The sequence below is a fragment of the Lolium rigidum genome, chromosome 7 (assembly GCF_022539505.1).
Source record: "Lolium rigidum isolate FL_2022 chromosome 7, APGP_CSIRO_Lrig_0.1, whole genome shotgun sequence".
Classification (NCBI taxonomy): domain Eukaryota; kingdom Viridiplantae; phylum Streptophyta; class Magnoliopsida; order Poales; family Poaceae; genus Lolium; species Lolium rigidum.
In genome coordinates this window covers 127,374,646-127,380,134 of record NC_061514.1, presented here as the reverse complement: position 1 = coordinate 127,380,134, position 5,489 = coordinate 127,374,646, and positions in this window count along the sequence as shown.

Here is a 5,489-nt window from a genome sequence, read left to right as displayed (position 1 = left end):
TTTTTGTTTTCTATGCAACGAATCCCTACATCGGATGCATTACCAGCTGAGTCTTACTCGAAAAAGGCCCCCGTTGTCGAGTTTATGGAAGGTTCTTCGAATGCTGCACGGAATGAAGATTTGAACGATCTTCGACAACAACTTCAATCGATGAAGAAACAAGCTCTCGTGATAATGGAACAGTCTCGAAAATCTTCTGAAAGGGAAAAAATTGCTCTTCAACAAGCTCAGGAAGCCCTAGCGTTGAAGGAAACCGCGGTTACTGAGGCTGCCGAAGCTACTTCACGAGAAAATTATATGCTTCAACTGATGAATGACTCCAGCTTGGATATGACGGGTATACTTCGTACACTTGGCCGTACTTGATTTTATTCTTACTGTTTTTTCTTCCTCGCTGATGCTTCCGCTGAAACAGGCTCTTTTTTGGATACTTCTGCCGAAGATCAGCGTGTTGAAGCTCGGTCCAATGTGCTTCTCAAGCTTGCACTGGAGCATGGTTCTAATTTTTGGGTTACGCCTGAACGTACCCGCGAAATCGTCAGATTTCAAGATCGCGCGGGTCATGTCCGCGATTTTCTTGACTTCTGCACAAGGACATTGTCCTTAGTTTATAACACCATGTTTCCGCACAACAAAACGCCAGAAACCCTTCCTGCTCCGATGGAAAAGTTTCGGGATGCCCCTCGAATCCATGAATTTGTGCGGGCCCAACTGTATGCCGGAGCGAGATTTGCTATGATTATGATACAAGTCTGCTACCCGAAGTTAGACATGAATCGAATTGTCGCCAAGTGCCAGGCCAAGCTGACGAAGAGGAAGAGGAACATTGACAAAATCAATGATGATGTGGCCCCTGTAGCAGAAGAGATGATGGATGAACTGCTTCGGATGGACGCTGAATTCTTCGTGAGAGGTAGCTATGCTGAACATAGAACTGGTGCTGCAAACATTGAACGGGTAAACATAGATGATATACTAGGTGGCGATTGAAGGTTTTTCTTTTTCTTGTCGAATTTATCTTGATAGTCAAGTTTTGTATGTTGTAAACACAATCTATATTGTAAAGCAGCTTGATACGTTTTTCTTTTTTCTTCTCACCAAGCCCCCGAGCCTATTGTTGGCCAGTGCTTATGTCTTTTTGTTTTGCGAACTACTATTTTTATGCCAAGGCGAATAACTGTATTGCGCAGAAAGTTATATATATTGTTGCTATGGGTTATGAGCCCCCGAGCCTGTCGATGAGAAAAATGTATATCATCAATATCTTTATTATATTGCAGCACCGCGAGCCCGCCTCATTAAAAACCTTTCAGCCCCACTCGGTGCCCTGAAAGGAAAAGAGTGCGTCTGAAAACTCGCGGGCGTTTCAGTACATTGTATGTTTACAAGGAAGACTATATTTCGACTCTAGGCGTAAAAACGCCTGAGTTGCGCCACGTTCCAAGGATTTGGCTCGGCGACTCCTGTCTTCTTGTCCTTGATTCTGTATGCTCCTCCTTCGATTACTTCTGTGACGATGTAAGGGCCATGCCACGGCGACTCGAGTTTTTCATGGCTTTTTTGTGTGAGCCGAAGAACTAAGTCGCCTACCTGGAAGGATCTTGGTCGCAAACGTCGACTGTGGTAATTTTTCAGGTCTTGCTGGTACTTGGTGACTCGTGATAATACTTCGTCTCGAGCTTCATCGAGTGCATCGACATCGTCCTCCAATGCTTTTCTTGAAGCTTCTTCATCATATTCCGTTACTCTCGGAGAGTTATGTTCTATTTCTATCGGCAGCACTGCCTCAGCTCCATGGACCAGAAAGAACGGAGTTTCCTGTGTCGCTGTATTTGGTGTTGTTCGAATACTCCATAACACACTAGGAAACTCCTCTGGCCAGGTGTGTCGAGCTTTTTCCAATGGTGCTAGCAGGTGTTTCTTGATACCATTACATATGGTGCCGTTGGCTTTCTCGACTTGACCATTGGTCTGCGGGTGCGCAACTGATGCAAAGTGTAGTTTGATGCCTACCTCTGCACAATATGCCTTGAATTCATTGGATGTGAAATTACTACCATTGTCCGTGACGATGTTGTGAGGTACTCCAAACCGAAAAACGATACTTTTCACGAACTTGATTACAGACGCTCCATCTGGTGAATTTATCGGCTTTGCTTCTATCCACTTTGTGAACTTATCGACAGCGACGAGCATGTACTCGTATCCTCCTGGCCAAGCTTTGTGTAATTTTCCCACCATATCGAGACCCCATTGGGCAAAGGGCCATGACAATGGTATTGGCATCAACTCTGCTGCTGGAGAGTGAGGTTTTGCGGCAAACCTTTGGCACGCGTCACAAGTGTGTACTATGTCCTTTGCGTCCTCAATTGTTGTTAACCAATAGAACCCTGCTCTGAAAACCTTGTCCGCTATAGCTCGACTACTTGCGTGGTGTCCGCACACCCCGTCATGTACATCCTTCAGGATCAGCCTTCCTTCCTCGGGTGTGACACATCGTTGTAGCACTCCCGAGATACTTTGTTTATACAGCTCTCCTTTGACCACAGTAAAGGCTTTAGATCGCCTGATAACTCGCCTTGCTTCAATTTGATCGTCGGGTATTTCATTTCTCGAAAAATATGCTATGTATGCCTGCATCCATGGAATCTGTACCATCATTATTACCTTAGGTTCCTCCTCTTTTCCCGATGGTGCTTCTTGAGCCCCCGAGGATTTTTCCTCCTTTCCCTTCTTCTGTTGTTTCTTCGCCTTGGTTGATCTTTCAGCTATCTCTTCCCAGAACACGGCAGGTGGTATTGCGAGACATTGCGACCCAATGTTTGCAAGAACGTTGGCTTCATCATTGCTTAGCCTGCTGATGTGATTTACCTCGCACCCATCAAACAGCTTCTCGAGCTCGTTATACACTTCTTTGTATGCTATCATACTATCATTGACTGCATCGCATTGATTCATGACTTGCTGAGCCACCAGTTGTGAGTCGCCGAAGATTTTTAATCGTGTTGCGCCACAAGCCTTCGCCATCTTCATCCCATGTATAAGTGCTTCATATTTTGCCTCATTATTGGACGCGTTCGGAAACGTCATCCGTAAGACATATTTCAACTTGTCGCCTTGAGGTGATACTAGTATCACGCCTGCTCCAGCTTCCTCTAATCTCTTGGATCCGTCGAAGTTCATAGTCCAGGTTCTCGATAAATCCGGAGGTCCCGTATTTTGTAGTTCCATCCACTCTGCGATGAAATCTGGTAAGATCTGCAATTTTATTGCTTTTCTTTTTTCGTATGTGATGTCCTGAGGGGAAAGCTCTATTCCCCAAAGGAAGACATGACCCGTAGCCTCTGAATTGTTTAATATATTGGATAAAGGTGCCTCATTGACCACTATTATCGGATGCACCAAAAAATAGTGTCGCAGTTTCCTTGCTGTTGTAAATACTCCATATGCTAGCTTTTGGTACTGCGGGTACCGCTGTTTGGAAGGTGATAAAACTTCACTGACGAAATATACTGGTCGCTGCACTCCATGGAGTTTCCTTATTCTTCCCTTTCAACTACAAGCACTATGCTAACCACCTGAGGCGTGGCTGCAATATATAACAGGAGAGGTTCCTTCTCCTTGGGCGCCACCAAGATTGGTGGTGTCGAGATTGTGCGCTTGAGATCCTCGAATGCTTTGTCTGCTTCTTCGTTCCATTGAAACTTCTCTCCTTGCTTGATCAAGGCATAGAACGGCAACGCCTTTTCTCCTAGCCTGGCGACAAATCTGCTCAAAGCTGCGACTCACCCAGTCAACTGTTGTATTTCTTTCAACTTTGTTGGCTTCCTCATTGTTACGATAGCTTGAATTTTCTCTGGATTAGCTTCGATTCCTCTTGCTGAAGCTAGGAACCCGAGAACTTCTCCCGCAGGAACGTCAAAAGAGCACTTTTTCGGGTTCAGCTTGAGGTGGAACTTGTCAAGGTTGTCGAAAGTTTCCTTTAAATCCTCGATCAATGTTGACCCCTTCTTTGTTGTTATGACGACATCGTCAATGTACACTTGTACGTTCTTGCCAATCTGTTTTGCAAGACACTTCTGCATCATCCGCTGATATGTTGCTCCCGCGTTTTTCAGACCAAAAGGCATTGTTCTGTAGCAGAACACGCCATAAGGTGTTATGAACGCTGTTTTGATCTCGTCATCTTCTTTTAGTCTGATCAGGTTATAACTAGAATATGCATCCAGGAAGGAAACACGTTCACATCCTGCCGTGGAGTCGATAATTTGATCGATCCTTGGGAGGGGAAAGTGATCCTTTGGACAGTGTTTATTGAGGCACGTGAAGTCGACGCACATGCGAAGGACTTTCGTGTTTTTCTTCGGGACCAGCACTGGGTTAGCTACCCACGTGGCCTCTGTATGTAACTCTTTGATAAAACCAGCTTCTCTGAGTCGATCAATCTCTGACAGCATGGCTTTGCGGTTTGGTTCCGAAAAACGCCGCAAAGGTTGTTTAATTGGTCTCGCTATTGGATCCAAGTTTAGGTGGTGCTTGGCAAGTTCCCTGGGTACTCCTGGCATGTCAGCTGGACACCATGCGAAGATTTTCCAGTGCTCACGGAGGAACTCGACGAGCGCGCTTTCCTATGCGAGGTGCATGTTTGTTGCAATGGATGTCGTTTTCTTGGGATCTGTCGGGTGAATCTGTACCTCCTTAGAATCCTTGGTAGTGTTAAAGGTTGGCTCCCTGAGTGGCCTTCCTACATCTGGCAACACATCATAGTCATTTGTTAGCCTTGACGCCATATATTCTGCTTGTATCCCGAAAGTTTCTGACAGTCGATGAAAGTCCTTGTCGCATTTATCAGCTAACGCGAAACTGCCTTTGACTGTAATTGGTCCCTTGGGTCCAGGTAGCCTCCACAACAAGTATGTGTAGTGCGGTACCGCCATAAACCTGGCATATGCTGGTCGTCCCAACAAAGCGTGATATTGCGACGGGAAATCTACAACTTCGAACTCCAACCTTTCTATCATGTAGTTTTCTCGGGTTCCAAACTGAACGTCGAGATTGATCTTCCCCAGCGGATAACTTGGCTTGTCTGGCGTGATACCATGGAAACGTGTGTCAGTTGGTTTTAAGTTTGCCAGGGATATGTTCATCTTCCTTAGTGTATCTGCATACATAAGGTTTAGACTGCTGCCTCCATCTACGAATACTCGAGAAACGTCGAATCCTGCGATCACCGCTGGTAAGATAAGTGCTGATTGCCCTAGTCGAGGGACTTGCTGCGAGTGATCCGCTATTGTGAAGCCAATGTCCTATCCCGACCAATTCAGGTACTCAATCGTTGGTGGAGGCATCTTTTCTGCCATGAACACTTGACGCGATATTACCTTCTGAGCCATGTTAGATGGCCTAGGTTTCTGAATCATCGAGACCGCACCATTGGTGTCGATGTAAGGAGGTGGATTTGGAGCTGCCGCTATTTGCAGCTGATGTCT